The sequence below is a fragment of the Triturus cristatus genome, chromosome 1_2 (genome assembly GCF_964204655.1).
Source record: "Triturus cristatus chromosome 1_2, aTriCri1.1, whole genome shotgun sequence".
In the NCBI taxonomy this organism is placed as follows: Eukaryota; Metazoa; Chordata; class Amphibia; order Caudata; family Salamandridae; genus Triturus; species Triturus cristatus.
In genome coordinates, this window is record NC_140580.1 from 1,135,114,899 (window position 1) to 1,135,132,352 (window position 17,454).

The 17,454-nt window shown below is 48.8% G+C and overlaps 1 long non-coding RNA gene across 2 annotated transcripts in view; it reads right to left on the reverse strand.

The window, feature by feature from the left end:
- Positions 1-209: 209 nt before the first annotated feature.
- The window catches only part of LOC146868824 (uncharacterized), a 154,976-nt gene continuing 137,731 nt past the window's right edge, over positions 210-17,454 (reverse strand). For both annotated transcript variants that reach the window (XR_014965010.1, XR_014965004.1), the window contains exon 3: positions 210-4,838. This is a non-coding gene — a long non-coding RNA (uncharacterized LOC146868824). The remainder of the gene's footprint in view (positions 4,839-17,454) is intronic.

Below are 17,454 nucleotides of genomic sequence, written 5' to 3' on the forward strand. Positions count from 1 at the left end.
GCCAAACCCCAACCATGGTGTTACATTTTTACATTTTAAATTCTGAGTTTGTGCTTCCCCAGACAAAGCACACTTAAACTATGTGGCCAGGTATTGCCGTGTCCCCTCTCCAGTATTTCCAGTCTCTCTAAACCTGTCCCCATAGGGGCACCAACCCTCTCCGCTCTCCCCTGAGGCATAAATGCACATCAACACAATGTCTTGGATTAGGGGTCGTAAAACCCCTGCCGTATTTTATTCAAAATATACAATCAAATTCAAATTTTTTATTTACAATATTTACAATACGCAGAAAAAACATGTCCATCAGTCCACTACATCAGTACACCAAAATTTGTATACATTAATATGTTCATTTTTTCAGATGGCTTACCTTAACATGTTATCTAATACATAGCAATTCTTGACGTGAACTAAATGATAAACATTATTGCTTTCCTGCGTATCCCGAATTGAGCCTACGGGCAAGGTCATGACAGGTCCAACAACATGCTTTATCCTACCCTCCTACCGGAATGACCTTGCTCAGGAGGCCCAGTTCCCCAGAAGGTTATATCCTCCCGGGCACCCCCTATGCCCTCAATATCATCTCCAAGGGGCTGTGCTGTTATACCAACTTTTGCACCCATGCGCTTGTGCGGGGGTTGGCCCCAAGGCCTACCGGAAGCAGAACTTCCCCTCCCCCTTGCACATTCCAGCCTACCGGCTGTTACCGCCCCCTGGAGTTCTGTGAGAGACCAAGTGACCCCCCCCCCAGGCATCACCTTTGACAAGGGTGATGCCTAGTAAGGACCATAAAAAATGCCCACCAATCATGACCTTACCACAGACTAAGGATACTTCACATAATATACGACAATGACGCCGCCCTGTAAGGAAAGAATTCTCTACCAACATACCTAAAACAGACTTGGACAGAAATAATTCAGACAACCTGCAATGGAAAACACAAGAAAAATTGCACACATCAACTCTGCTGCCTTAGGGGATGGTGGGTGGGGAAAAAAGAGGGAAACTCTGTTGCGTAGACAGCCTTGTGTGCAGGAACAGCTGTGGAGCGGCGAAGGTAAAGACCGTCCCGCCACTCCACAGCCCTTATTAACACCCCCCTCCGAGAAAACCAGCCGTATCCGGCTTCCGGACTTTCCCCCTCATGCCCCTGAAGCACTTGAGTGCTTCTGGGGCCAAACCTGTGCCGACCAATCAGGGCGAGAGGAGGGACGGGTGTCAGCCACATCACAATGCGCCCGCCCCTTCCATTGGCTTCAGGGACTGGCACAACCACCATAGGTGCGGCTTGCCCGAGTCCCAGTTGGTGCCTTAACATATGGTCAGGTATTGCTGAGTTCCCTGTCCAGTATTGCCAGTCTCTCTAAAAGCTGCCCCTATAGGGTCACAACCCCCTCCATTCTCCCATTTGGCATAAATGCACATCAACACAATGTCTTGGATTAGGGGTCGTAAAACACCAGCCATATTTTATTCAAAACATACAAACAAATTAAAATTTCATATTTACAACATTTACAATACACAAAAAAGACACGTTCATCAATCCACATCAGTACACCAAAATTCGTATACATTATTATATACATTATTTCAGATGGCTTACCTTAACATGTTATCTCAGTGTTTCCCAATCTGTTCGCCGTGGCACCCCATGCGCCATCAAAACTTATCAGGGGCGCCGCGCACCAAACACACAGCTTGGGAACCACTGCAGGGTGTAACACTGCCCATCACTACCTGTATTTTTAGAACCGAATGTGTAGTAGTGTATTAAGAGTAAGGCACTGCCCGAACTTGTTTAGGCAATTCTTTAGGGAAGTTCTGAGACTGCTCAATTATTTTTGAAATCACGTTAAACTTCTCTTCTGCCGACCAAACAGGCAAGATTGCCTTGCAAAGGGAAGAGTAACATAAAGAGAACACTGTGAAAATACCTGCCCAGCTGCACTTTGAGCTCCGAGGGAAGGGAGTGCAGATGGGCTCCGGCATGAACTTGTGACACTTCAATAAAATGTGCTTCTTGCTTTCATCTCCAGCCAGGGTAAATAGGCTCTCTGGTATAGCCAGTGGAAAAGGCCTGTGAAATGATGCCATTTATTCAGGGGCTGCAGCCATCCAAATAACATTACAATCTGTGACTGGTGCGTTTTATGAGGGGCGTCAATCTGCAGAAAAGATATGAGCTGCGGCTGTGTTTGTTGAAAACATTTAATACAGGGACCACTCTTTGACAAGCTCCCGTATGGGCATAAAGTCAAAACCGCGAGGGTGCGCTCAGACTTTCATCATCAGGATAAAAAGTATTATTGAGTATTGTGCAGGCAGAGACTGGAATGGGGGGGGGGGGGTGACACTGCTCCTTCCACAAAATCAGATTCCCCAAAACAACCCTGGTACTGGCAGGGGGTGCCACAACAGAGTTTTTCACAATTACTGCTCAGTGCTCAATTAGCTTTGCTTTGTGGGCATCAGATCAGACCCCATGGAGCGCACTATCGCTGTTGTTCAGTGGATGGGAGCGTGGGGAAGGTCGCTGGCACCCTGCGGCGCAGCCCATAAGGGACACAAATAAATTCATAATATATCTAATTCCCCCTAGTCAAACACAAACTGTGATCCCTGTGGGCAAAAGAGCAAAATGACATTGAGAAGAACAACTACAAATGTGTTTATACTTCAAGAACACAGCAAGGTGATCCAGGAACCCACTGTACATGAGGCCAACAATATGCCACAGCAGAGGTTACAACCACAGAGGTGATGCACATGCCAATACAATCTTGGTACAAGAATGGAGAGTTGCTACAACAATCACGCAACAAAGAGAAAGATGCCACAGCAGTCATGTAACAAGCACAGAGCTACGCCACAAGTCATGTAACAATCCTAAAGTCCTCACACAAGAAGACACAGAACCAGGAACAGGCAAGTACTGCAGAGAAACTAAATGGCTAGAGTGGATGAGACCCTGTCACTTGTTTGCTTGAGATGCTTTTCTGCTTCTTCATTTGTTGCTCAGTTTTAGAGATAGTTATCAGCTATTAATCTTTATTTGGAAGAAACTAAAGGCACACAGATTTGTTGTGTAACTGAGGGCACTGACAGGTGCATACATTTGATAATATACATAGTTCTCATGGAAGGAAACATGCACATGAGCTACACAAAGCCAGAAGCATCACACAAGAGCAGGAGGCAAACACGGAGTGACACTCATTTGCACGCTTCATGTCCTCTACTGATACCCTTCGTGTGCGATGTCCTTGGCTAGTTTTGATATCCCACTGGGGTGCTGTGGTGCACAGATTGGACACCATTCTGAAACAACATTCATCTTTCTATTGGGCCTCACAAACCCTGCTCACGAACAAGCTAAAGATACATCTCTTTCAAGAGCTCTACATGACAATGCAGTAACAATTTACTTCTTTGAGATCTCTGTATCCCTCCAATCAGTCGTTGACACTGCATGGGGCTCTGCAGTGGATAGAATAGGATTACATTTATGATTGTAATATCTTCATTGGCTTCATGCCACTTATTTTCAGGGAGAAAAATGGAAGTACTGCAGAGGCCAGGCTTACATCCCCACTACCCGCCAAACAAAAGTAACATATTAGGGAGCCGCGGCCACCAGCCAAGAGGTCAAGGGAGCCGCAGGTCTAAAACGTTTGGGAACCATTGTTTATCTAATACATAGCCATTCCTGACAACAACTAAATAATATACATTATTGCTTTCCTGCATATCCCTAAATGGGCCTAAGGGCAAGGTCATGAGTGGTCCAATAACATGCTAGGTCCCACCCTCCTACCAGAGTGACCTTGTGCAGGAGGCCCAGTTCCCCAGACGGTTATATCCTCCGGGCACCCCCTATGCCCTCAATATTATCTCCAAGGGGCTGTGCTGTTATGCTAACTTTTGCACCCATGCGCTTGTGCGGGGGTTGGCCCAAAGGCCTACTGGAAGCAGAACTTCCCCTGCCTCGCATCCTCTAGCCTACCGACTGTAACCGCCCCATGGACTTCCATGAGAGACACCCCCCCCCCCCAGGTGTCCTCATTGACAATGGTGACGACTACTGAGGACCATAAAAAATGCCCACCAATCAGGAGCTTACGGCCACAGGCCAGCATAGTTGACCAACTATATGACCCCCCTCACATTCCAAGGTCATGTCCTGCCCCTTGCCCCCTCCAACCAGGCTAGTAAGTTTTCCAGAAAAATGTTGTTACCTATTTCTGAGAGATGAACACCATCCTGTAGATAAAACCTCTCCCCCCTGATGCACCCCTGAGAGATGGTCTGCAGTTTGGAGATCTAAACAATTTATCAATCCGCTTATTAATTCACTTCACTGAGTGGTTCAATGCCCATACTGACCCACCCCCTGCCATTGGAATCTGGGAATTATGTGGGACCAAGCCAACACTGCCTGTGGGCATTTCCTTGCCAACTAACCAATCTCGGTGATCAGTGCCTCCACCACACCCTTTCTACCCAGGTGCACCAGATATTTGTCCCCCAGATGCAAAATTACCGCTGCGGGGAGCATGTGAGTCTTACTCACCAGAAACTGGAACATACCCCTCAACAGCCCCAAGCACAAACCCCGATGGCCATGCAAAGAAAGATTGAACCCAGCCCGATGGGCCCGGGCTGTATAATTGCCTGCGAAGAAATATTGCTTCAACCGGTTCACATATGAATGACCAACTGTCCATACTTCCACTTCATTTTGCCCCCAGGTGGGTACCTGGGCTGTGCGAGATTCCAGCGACTGGTGAACCGCGATGAGCTTCCTTTCTGTGGCACAGGATATGGACCTGCGAAAAACAAAAAGAAAAACAAACGCCATCATTAAACATAGCAGCCTTCAAAGCCTGTGTAGATGCACATAAGGCTCATAACAGCCGAAAGACCACCGACTGATCCTCTGGACTGCACACCCTGACAGGCCTCTGGCCGTGGCATCAGTGGCCACCCAAACCTAAAAGAATGTGTACCAAATTTTGATGGGTCTAAACCAGCTGCACAGAGAGCTAAACACAGAATTCTACTCAACTGAAATTTAGTAAGCGGAGTCCCATTGTCGTGAATTAGCAGTGGGCCCCCCTCACCCCTTGGTCTGCATGTGAGGAAAGATTTGAGATTGCTAACAGGAGAGCAAACGCTCCCCTGTGCCTTTTGCAGTATAATTTGGTCTCCCCTGCTGTTCTGGTCAGTCTTTGACCTAGGGATAGATAGGAACACTGAGCCCCCCTGCATACGAACATGGCCAAGTTGAAGCCCCTGTGCCAATCATGCTTATTCCTCGCCACGAGTTCCCCCACCCTGAAGGTACCGTAGAAAGCCAGGGAAAAAGCTGCTCTAAAGAGATTAACTTCCGCAGGGGATCTACACACCTGTTCAAATGCCCACAGTACCGCTGACAAAGTGTCCATGCTAATTGGGACCATGCAAACGCTGCCACCCCCTCAGCGCTCTTTCCACTATGAAAGTGCTGGTGGGATCACCTCGCATTTTTGCAAAAAAGGAAACCGCCACCATGTGGCGCCTTGCACATGCCACGGAGCACCCCATCCCTCAATGCCCTCAAGAATGAAACCACCGCCGATGACTCATGCCAGGCCCCCTCTCATACTTCCCCAATGAAATTGCAGTAGGCACCAAAAGCCCCCTCACAGGCCCGCCTGGTTCTGGTTGCTAGACTAGCTGCCACGAGGTCCAATAGGTCGGGGCACCAAGTTGCCATAGCCGGTCTGGGAAGGGCATTAGATTCTCTGCTGCTCCTGGGCGGTAGGAATTGAAAACCTGCATCTTAAAGCGAGACAGAGCATCAGCAGCATGATTCAACACTCCTGGGACATGTTTGGCCTTAAACAGCACATTCAACTTCATGCATTGGAGTATTATTTCATTTAACAGCCGCAGTATCATTTTGCACTTAGCTGATTGATGGTTAATGCATTCCACTAGCGACATTTTGTCGGACCAAAAAACCACAGATTGTTTCCGAAGTTGCTCAGGCCAAATGGATAAAGCCACCAGAATGGGTAACAGTTCTAAGAACCGTTTGTTACCTGTCAAGCCGGACTCCAACCACCATGCCGGCTAACGCCATGCAGACTACACCAAGGATGGCACCAAATCCCTGGCTTCCTGCAGCATCTGTCATTAGGCCCAGCTCTGGGCTGGGCTACACCACAGTGCCATTGAAATCCCGCAGGAATGCCATCCAAATCCACATATCCTGGCGGACCTCGCTAGACAACATGGTGTGGTGATGCTTTTCTTTGAGACCTGACATTGACTGCACGATGGAACATGAGAATGGGTGTGCCATGGGGATGATTTTTATTGGAAAATTCAGCTGCCCAACCTTCTCGTTGTTCAAGCATTCCTTCAAAGCTAGAGTTAAAGCCACAACATTTCCACGCGGGAGTCGTGATACCCCATTCACTGAATCCAGTTCTATGCCAAGGAATTCAATCTCAGTGGCCGGCCCTACCATTTTTCCTTGCGCTAGAGCATGGTTACTCACAAACTTTCTCTCAGGGGCCAAATTTACAGTGTGGTTTATGGCCGAGGGCCGCACCAGTGGGGGCGGGGGCGGGGGCAGTAGGGTGAGGGGGCGGGGCTAGAGAAAAAAAAAACGATGCCCATGAGGTTGAACACAGGCCCCTGCAGCGGACGCCTTCGTCCACTGAGCCACTAGACCCGGCATACACACATCTCTCTCTCTATTTATCTCTCTCTCTCTCTCTCTCTCTCTCTCTCACTCTGTCTCCCTCCCTCTCTCTATCTCTCCCTCCTACTCTATCTCTCCCTCCACCTCTCTCCTACTCCCTCCCTCTCTCTATCACTCTCTCTCCCCCTCTCTCTCTCTTTATCTCCCTCTGTCTCACTCACTCTGCTTGTCTCCCTCTCTCTCTCTGTCTGTCTCTCTCCCTCTCTCTCTCTCTCTGTCTCCCTCTCTCTGTCTCCCTCCCTCTCTCTCCCTCTGTCTCCCTCCCTCTGTCTGTCTCTGTCTGTCTCTGTCTCCCTCCCTCTGTCTCCCTCTGTCTGTCTGTCTCCCTCCCTCTGTCTCCCTCTGTCTCGCTCACTCTGCTTGTCTCCCTCTCTCTGTCTCCCTCCCTCTCTCCCTCCCTCTCTCTCTCTCTGTCTCCCTCCCTCTGTCTCCCTCTGTCTGTCTCTGTCTCCCTCCCTCTGTCTCCCTGTCTGTCTCTGTTTCCCTCCCTCTGTCTCCCTCTGTCTGTCTCTGTCCCCCTCCCTCTGTCTGTCACCCTCCTACCTCTATCTCCCACTGTCTGTCTCCCTCCCTCTGTCTGTCTCCTTCTCTCTGTCTCCCTCCCTCTATTTCCCTCTGTCTCCCTCCCTCTGTCTCCCTCCCTCTGTCTGTTGCCCTCCTCCCTCTCTCTATTTCTCTCTCCCTCCCTCTCTCTATCTCTCCCTCCCGCACTCTCTCCGTCTCCCTCCCTCTCTATATCACTCTCTCTCTCCCTCTCTCCCTCCCTCTCTCTCTCTGTCTCCCTCTGTCTCCCTCTGTCTCACTCACTCTGCTTGTCTCCCTCTCTCTCCCTTTCTGTCTCCCTCCCTCTCTCTCTGTCTCCCTCTCTCTGTCTCCCCCCTCTGTCTCCCCCTCCCCCTCTCTCTCTCTCTGTCTCCCTCCCTCTCTCTCTCTGCCTCCCTCTCTCCGTCTCCCGCTTTCTCTCCCTCTGTCTCCCTCCCTCTATCTCCCTCCCTCTGTCTCCCTCTGTCTGTCTCTGTATGTCTCCCTCCCTCTGTCTCCCTCCACCTGTCTCCCTCTGTCTGTCTCCCTCCGTCTCCCTCCGTCTGTCTCCCTCCCTCTGTCTGTCTCCCTCCTCCCTCTGTCTCCCTCCGTCTGTCAGTCTCCCTCTGTCCGTCCCCCTCTGTCTCCCTCTGTCCGTCCCCCTATGTCTCCCTCTCTCTGTCTCCCTCTGTCTGTCACCCTCTCTCTGTCTCTCTCCCTCTCTCTGTCTCCCTCTCTCTCTGTCCCCCTCTCTCTCTGTTTCTCTCCCTCTGTCTCCTTCCCTCCATCTCCCTCTCTCTGTCCCCATCTGTTTCCCTCTGTCTGTCTCCTTCTGTCACCTCACCTGCTGCTCTCACACCCTGCTGCCCTCCGTCATCTCACCCGCTGCTCTCACACCCTGCTGTCCTCCTCACCCTCTGTCACCTCACCCCGCGTATGTCACCCTGGGCTGAGACTGCTTCCCGGGTACTTCACAGGTCTTTAAAAGACCATTCACTTGTTAATGAGGCTTTGTTGTTTTTTACCTCTTCTTAGTGCCCCTGCATCTCCACTCAATCAGAGAGGAGATGCAGGGGCGCTAAGAAGAGGTGAAATACAACATAGCCTCATTAACAAGTCAATGGTCTTTAAAAGAATCGCCCGGCCCCCATAGCTCCGCGCTGCTGCAACCGGCGGTGTTTGCTGACAAGCACAGGTATGATGCCTGCAAGGTCCATGGGCCGCCAAGGAAGGCTTGCCGGGCCGCTGGCGGCCCGCGGGCCGTACTTTGAGTACCCGTGCGCTAGAGGGACCCCGAATTCACGCATGAGCGCACTAAACCCCTACAACGGCCTGCCACACTCATAAGAGTCTGGTGCGCCTAAGAGAAGGAAGTCATCCAGGTAATACAGCACTGACTGGTGCTCCGTCACCTGCCTGAAAACCCATTCAAGAAAAGAGCGGAATTTCTCAAAATAAGAGCAGGAAACAGAGCACCCCTTGGGCATGCACTTGTCCATGTAATATCTTCCTTCCAGTTGGAAACCCAACAAATGGAAATCCTATGGGTGCACTGCCAATAGACAGAAAGCTGATTCAATGTCAGACTTTGCTAGCAAAGTGCCCGGTCCCAGTCCCCATAGGATTTCTATCGCCTGATCCAAGGATGCATATTTCACAGTGCACAGGGCCTCATCAATGGCGTCGTTCAGTGATTGACCCCTGGGAGAGAACACGTTATGGATTAAGCAAAACTCTCCCGGGTCTTTCTTGGGCATCACCCCCAGTGGTGAGCAAACAAACCCTTCCACCGGTATCTCATCAAATGGGCCCGCCATCCTCCCCAGCCTCAATTCTTTTGCAATTTTTGCTGCCGCAATCCCTTTGTTGGATCTTACAGATAGCTGATTGTGGCGATGTGAAACCCCTAAATAACCAGGTGCTGGAATCTTAAAACCATCCCTGAAACCTTCCAATAGGATCTGCGCTGAGTTGGGGCAGCTGTACTTATTTAACGATGAGATCAGAGCACTTATTTTTATTGGGGAGGGGGATTGATGAGGATTACATTGTCATTCCTGCTTCTTACCCCCTTTGTCCTTTGATTTTTTTATACATTTGGACTCAGGATGTGAGGCGTGACCGCAGAAGGAACACATGTGTCTAAATTTGCATGTGTCCGGTGGTCTTGTGCAGGTTCACCTGTTAAAATCCCAGCATGCCCCTCCCCCCGTGTTGACCGGGGAGCCTGCTCGAAAGGACTGCCCTCGCGTATTGTCGTGCCTCATGGTCTTCATGTGTCACAACCACTTGATGATGTCAATTTGATCCCATGTGAGGCCAGGGTCAGTTGCTTTTGCCCTCCTGAATTCTTTATCATACCCTTTCCATCCCACTGACCCGTATTTATCATGCCCACAAGCAATCCTATTTTGATAGCACGTCATCTGTGCGCATAAACCAGTGAAACATTCAGCCATTATCGTCTGGTAATTAGGGAACCCTTTTAACCAGAGTTTCCTCAATCTTTTTCTTGTGAGATCATCTGGTCCATTCCCTGGGATGCACCCAATATTTTTTTTTTTCGTCTCTTCCTTATCCACGTTATCAAGTAACAAAGCAAACATATTTACATACTCCCCTTTATAAAAAAAATTCTCTCACCTCCTGTGAAATATGTCTACCCAGCAATTCCCTGGAGGATCGCAATTCGCCCAAACCTAAACTTGCGCCATATCTGTTGCTGTAGCCTCCTGCTTCATGGCCTCGTCATCCTCCGATGTCATACTTGTTTTGGGAGGCTCTTATCCATTCTTGTTGATCGATGTACCACTAGCCGCTTGCCCCCACTGGCACATTCTGCACTCCCTCTGGTTTAGCCCCTTCAACCTGTGCCACCAGCTTTATGGCCTTTTCTAATGCATCACCCTCTTCCAACAAAGACCCACAGCTGACTGCCGGGTCCATGTTTCTGCCTTAGCTAACCAGGGAAGGACTGCTGCCAAACTGGCTACCAAATCTGGGTGCCTAGGGACATCACTGGACGGGTCCTTACATACAACCGGTACCACCTGACTCGGGGTCCCCCCCAACAACGGGGGTGTTCGCTGGCACCACTGGAACTGGTTGACTGCCCTCAGTACCACCTTGTGAAACAACTGCTGGTACTGCCCCGCTCCCCCCAGCGGCTGGGACCTAAACCACTGGAGCTGAAAGCCCCGCGGCCTCAGTATCCAGTGACCTCGGGGGCCCCACCCACACTCGCATGGCTCTAGACCTCTTTGGCACCGGAGGGAATGCCGCTCTAGGTGCTACCCCAGTCCGTCTGGGCCTCTTCTCTGTCCCTTCCTGCCCTTCCACTCGGCTCCGTAAATCCGCTAAGAACAGCTCCATATCATCCATCCTCTGCATCATGGCCTCCATGAACTCCTCCATTCGCGAGCGCTTTTCGCCCTTCCGTGCCTTTGGTGCCATCATGTACCAATCGTGCTTCCACCGACACGCAAAATACAGACACCAAATAAAAAGTTCTGCTATTTATTCTAAGCAATCCACATCAACAACAGGCCGCAATACTTAGCACCAAAACTATTGAAGCCCCTAGCACAACTGATTAAAGCACTGTTTGCAAGTGAGCTCTACACAGCCTCAGTCAAAACAAATCAGCTCCCCCACTCCTTGGGGCTCCATAAACCATTAAATGCTGTCCTATGGTTTCAAAAACAATTCTCCTGCTCCACCAACAATAAGCATCCTGAGGGGGGAGAACAGGAAACACACCACCTCCTCCGTCACCTTAAATCTGTGAGCAGCTCAGTGTGTGCCTCAGTCTGCAGCTGGAGCCACCACCACAACACCAGTAATGCAGGGCCGGTGAGTATTCACTCAGCTAGCGTGGCTCCCAGTGTCCCGTGAGACCGCACTGCTCGACCGATTGATTTCCTTCGCAAATCCCGTGCTGTACCTGCAAGAAAAAGAAGAAGCAAGCATTTGCAATGCAATAGGTTTCGCATTTGCAAGAGTTTATGCTATTGGCATTGTAAATGACAATGCCTTTAATTTATCTGTTTTGAAAATTAACACATAAATAAAAGGCATTGTTTTTTAAAGTGCCAATAGCTGGAACTCTCATAAATGCGAGACCTATAGCATTGCAACAAAGCGGCCACCATTGTCCGGGTGGTTGGAAAGTGAAAGCGCGCTGAAAGTCGCAGTAAAGCACGCTTTGCCTGCAGTAGGACAAAACTGATTAAAGAAAATAGTGCTCACATACGAAATAAAACATACCATGCAAAACAGAAATAAAAGGGCCAGTCCTTATGGGCGGTTACAAATTAAGACATGGTGGTACTAAGGCGGGACTAACAAGCCTATTAACGAATCAGAAGCCAGCATTTACGAAGGACAGTGAAACAAGTTAATAAAAAATATGTGTGGAGAGTGGGCAGAACTTCAAGTCCATATTCCAATATAGCATGGCTGGGCACAGGGACTAGAGCTTAATAAATGCTTTCTCTACTTTTTCAACAGTAACATTAAGTAATAAAACAACTGCTATACATGCTATAAAATCAGTTCAAAATCCACTGTCTGTTCTTTTCGCTCCTAACTAGAAGACCACAATCCGAACTATGACGACTGTTTTGAAGAAAACTGTATTTTCACTTTTTTCAAAAGTTTATTTTAGAAACGACCTGTTCAAAGTCTAATCTTTCTCGTAGCTCGGGAATAATATTCCATTTTTAATGCAGCGCTTAGTTCGGGTGTCGAGCTGGTTTCTGAGCACTCCCTGTTTTGGGAGATAAAGGACGCAAATCACAGAGCGGGAACCCCAAGGTTCAATGAGGGAAGGGGGTACTGGAGGGATTGGCTGGCACCTGAAGATGGGGATACTTGGACGCACAGATCAATTGCTACAATCGCCGAGGACCAGAAACGAGGGTGCAGAGTTTAAACATGGCATCTATATTCCAGGCCATAATGTAAGTGTCAACTGGCACCATTCCAGGAGGGTCACCCTTTGCGCAGTCCAGAATTTTATTGCCTGCAGCATGTTGTATTTTGAGATTCGTAAGTGTGTTTCCACCTGTATAAGTATGAGCCCAGGTCTGGGTTAGCCATGTCTTAATTATAACATTTCGTTCGCACTGTTTTGAGAACTGGAGAAACTGCGCATTGAGAACTAAGCAAACCGTCTTCTGTGAGCCTACGAGGCATATTATCAAGGTCCGGCGTTAAAATTATCGCCGCTTTATCGGCAGAAAACTGCCGCTAAAGCGGTGATAATGGGCTTGATAATATGCCCTTGAGAATTCCAATAGAAGCCCAGGTTCTGGCGTGAACCTGGGCTGCTATGGGAATTCACAAGCCCATTATCGCCGCTTTAGCGGCAGTTTTCTGACGATAAAGTGGCGATAATTTTAACGCCGGACCTTGATAATATGCCCCTCCATTATCGCAAAAAAAGATTTGCGGAAGATTTACGAGTGGACTTTCTAAAAAAAAAAGTGTGTTTTTTCATGGAGTGTTTTTGGCCACAAAACCTGTTTTGTCTGGATTTCCTCACAACTCCTATGGTCTCAGATGGTGTCAGAAATGACCAGGGACCTGTTCACAGCTGTGAAACTGTTTGCCATGCTACATCAACAGTTACTGGAGGCCTTTGGCACACAGCCACATATGCATAGAAGTGCAAACGTGTACACTCACGTGCAGAGATCCACAAGCACGCACGCGCGTGCACACACGTATAAACGCGCGCGCGCACCCTGCTCTGCATGAAGCAAACGAAAGTGCAAACTGACTGTAATTAGTCGCTTTGATGTTTGAAGTGACAGGCTCCCAACGGCACCCGTCTGTTCAAAGAGAGCGAAGGTATTCACTGTAACTAATCACTTTTATTAAGAAAGTCTGGCGTCTGTGGAGCAAGTGCCAGGGCTGCTTTTGGTCAGAGTGGGGCCTTGTTACTGCGAACCGTGCACATGCACATCAACTGTCCAGGCGTGCACATGTCCTGTCCCCCTTCGGCCAAGAAACCGGCAACAATAGATCTCGCCAAGGCGTGCAGCGCGCATGCGCTGTGTCGCTAGGCGAGACCTAAAAAGGGGGGAACTCCGTAGCGTAGACGGCCTTGTGTGCAGGAACAGCTATGGAGCGCCGAAGGAAAAGATCATCCCGCTGCTCGACAGCCCCTTTTAACCTCCTCGGAGAAAACTGGCTGTATCTGGCTTCCGGACTTGTCCCCCTGACTTGTCCCAAGAGGCGGGGCGGATTTCGGCCACATCACAATGCACCTGCCCCCCTTGCCCCTTCCATTGGCTTTGGGGACTGGCACAACCACTATAGGTGCAGCCTGCCCGAGTCCCGGTTGGCACCTTAACATACTGCCTACCAGCATGAATGACTTGTGACTCCTACACCTTGTAGTCTTCTGTCTTATGTAACATTGCCTATACACATGTATGACTGATTGTCTCTGTGTAATGTGTGTGCATTGAAGTGCTGTGACACCCTGCACTGGTATGAGTGGCGCTATAAAACTAATTAAATGCATTTGAGGTAGAGTGGTTATGGAGACTTGAGCGGCACTGTTAAAGGGTGGTACTGAGGGAATCCGTGGTGGAAGAGGCCAGTTACCTCTGTATTTCTCGTATTTCGTGCTTTCTTTTCAGGTACTGTAGCTTGGGAACAGTCACCAATGTTCCTCTTTTTCTGAGCTGCACTATCTAAACATAAAGCACTAACTCAGAACTATTGCGTTAAATGAATGTTGTTTACACACTGCAGAAGCATGAACAGGGCGCTGCATCAGCAACACTCATCATGGTGCAGGATACCTAAGCCGGTTGGTTGATCTGATTCATATAAAGCTGCAACCACGTAGATTCCAGGCTCTGCATGTTAACAGTTGGAAAATTCAGGCAGGCAAAGACAATTTGGCAGGATGATAACATCCGTCAACCGTCCAGTAACCCCTAGTTCCGTTCTTCTCTTAACTTACACTTTGGACTTCTGGGGAAAGAGCTGTGCGCTTCTGCGTTTCCGCTTTCCATAAAAGAGGCGTATATAGTGTTCTCTGACGAGGACACAGAATGGTAAAGAGATTGTGAAACAGGGTAAGGGAATCTGGATTGGGAAAGGAATGGAAGGCAGAAAGGGAGAAGACAGAGGAAGTGAGATTGAGAAGAGAAGAGCAGGGAGTACCGATGTGGGGTGGGGTACGGGGTGAAATCATGATTCAATGTATGTTGCACCATCACACGTGCGCCATAGCAAGTGCTGAACACCAGGGCAAATGCAAATACATTGAACCCAGATATCTGCTTCCTGTAGATTAGGGTTCACATTAGACGTGCAAATGTCCTCGTGCATGCTCTATCCTATTATTAATATAACAGTCCTGGTCCTGACGCTGCCCTATTAATTGCATAATAAAAGTGAGATCTAAGACCTGCTGGTACTGTCTATTGACAGTATAGCAGCCCACTCAAGAAGCAACGGTACTGTCCATTACTAGTATACAGCCCACCCGAGAAACACCAGTACAGTCCATCATTAGCATAGCATCCCTGCTGATAAGCGCCGGTACTGTCCATTACTAGTATAACAGCCCACCCGAGAAGTACCAGTACAGTCCATCATTCGCATAGCAGCCCTGCTGATAAGAGCCGGTACTGTCCATTACTAGTATAACAGCCCATCCGAGAAGTACCAGTACTGTCAATCATTAGCATTGCAGCCCTGCTGCTAAGAGCCGGTACTGTCCATTACTAGTATAACAGCCCACACGATAAGAGCCGGTAATGTTCATTATTAGCATTGCAGTCCTGCTGAGAAGCACTGGTATTGTCCATTACTAGTATAACAGCCCACCCGAGAAGTACCAGTACTGCCAATCATTAGCATTGCAGCCCTGCTGATAAGAGCCGGTACTGTCCATTACTAGTATCACAGCCCACCCGAGAAGTACCAGTACTGTCAATCATTAGCATTGCAGCCCTGCTGATAAGAGCCGGTACTGTCCATTACTAGTATAACAGCCCACCCGAGAAGTACCAGTACTGTCAATCATTTGCATTGCAGCCCTGCTGATAAGAGCCGGTACTGTCCATTACTAGTATAACAGCCCACCCGAGAAGTACCAGTACTGTCAATCATTAGCATTGCAGCCCTGCTGCTAAGAGCCGGTACTGTCCATTACTAGTATAACAGCCCACCCGAGAAGTACCAGTACTGTCAATCATTAGCATTGCAGCCCTGCTGATAAGAGCCGGTACTGTCCATTACTAGTATAACAGCCCACCCGAGAAGTACCAGTACTGTCAATCATTAGCATTGCAGCCCTGCTGCTAAGAGCCGGTACTGTCCATTACTAGTATAACAGCCCACACGATAAGAGCCGGTAATGTTCATTATTAGCAATGCAGTCCTGCTGAGAAGCACTGGTATTGTCCATTACTAGTATAACAGCCCACCCGAGAAGTACCAGTACTGCCAATCATTAGCATTGCAGCCCTGCTGATAAGAGCCGGTACTGTCCATTACTAGTATCACAGCCCACCCGAGAAGTACCAGTACTGTCAATCATTAGCATTGCAGCCCTGCTGATAAGAGCCATTACTAGTATACAGCCCACACGAGAAGTACCAATAGTGTCAATCATTAGCATTGCAGCCCTGCTGATAAGAGCCGGTACTGTCCATTACTTGTATAACAGGCCACCTGAGAAGTACCAGTACTGTCAATCATTAGCATTGCAGCCCTGCTGATAAGAGCCGGTACTGTCTATTACTAGTATCACAGCCCACCCGAGAAGTACCGGTACTGTCAATCCTTAGCATTGCAGCCCTGACGATCAGAGCCGGTACTGTCCATTACTAGTATCACAGCCCACACGAGAAGTACCAGTACAGTCAATCATTAGCAATGCAGCCCTGCTGATAAGAGCCGGTACTGTCCATTACTAGTATCACAGCCCACACGAGAAGTACCAGTACTGTCAATCATTTGCAATGCAGCCCTGCTGATAAGAGCCGGTACTGTCCATTACTAGTATAACAGCCCATCCGAGAAGTACCAGTACTGTCAATCATTAGCATTGCAGCCCTGCTGCTAAGAGCCGGTACTGTCCATTACTAGTATAACAGCCCACACGATAAGAGCCGGTAATGTTCATTATTAGCATTGCAGTCCTGCTGAGAAGCACTGGTATTGTCCATTACTAGTATAACAGCCCACCCGAGAAGTACCAGTACTGCCAATCATTAGCATTGCAGCCCTGCTGATAAGAGCCGGTACTGTCCATTACTAGTATCACAGCCCACCCGAGAAGTACCAGTACTGTCAATCATTAGCATTGCAGCCCTGCTGATAAGAGCCGGTACTGTCCATTACTAGTATAACAGCCCACCCGAGAAGTACCAGTACTGTCAATCATTTGCATTGCAGCCCTGCTGATAAGAGCCGGTACTGTCCATTACTAGTATAACAGCCCACCCGAGAAGTACCAGTACTGTCAATCATTAGCATTGCAGCCCTGCTGATAAGAGCCATTACTAGTATACAGCCCACACGAGAAGTACCAATAGTGTCAATCATTAGCATTGCAGCCCTGCTGATAAGAGCCGGTACTGTCCATTACTTGTATAACAGGCCACCTGAGAAGTACCAGTACTGTCAATCATTAGCATTGCAGCCCTGCTGATAAGAGCCGGTACTGTCTATTACTAGTATCACAGCCCACCCGAGAAGTACCGGTACTGTCAATCCTTAGCATTGCAGCCCTGACGATCAGAGCCGGTACTGTCCATTACTAGTATCACAGCCCACACGAGAAGTACCAGTACAGTCAATCATTAGCAATGCAGCCCTGCTGATAAGAGCCGGTACTGTCCATTACTAGTATCACAGCCCACACGAGAAGTACCAGTACTGTCAATCATTTGCAATGCAGCCCTGCTGATAAGAGCCGGTACTGTCCATTACTAGTATAACAGCCCACACGAGAAGTACCAGTACTGTCAATCATTTGCAATGCAGCCCTGCTGATAAGCGCCAGTACTGTCCATTACTAGTATAACAGCCCACACGAGAAGTACCAGTACTGTCAATCATTACCATTGCAGCCCTGCTGATAAGAGCCGGTACTGTCCATTACTAGTATAACAGCCCACACGAGAAGTACCAGTACT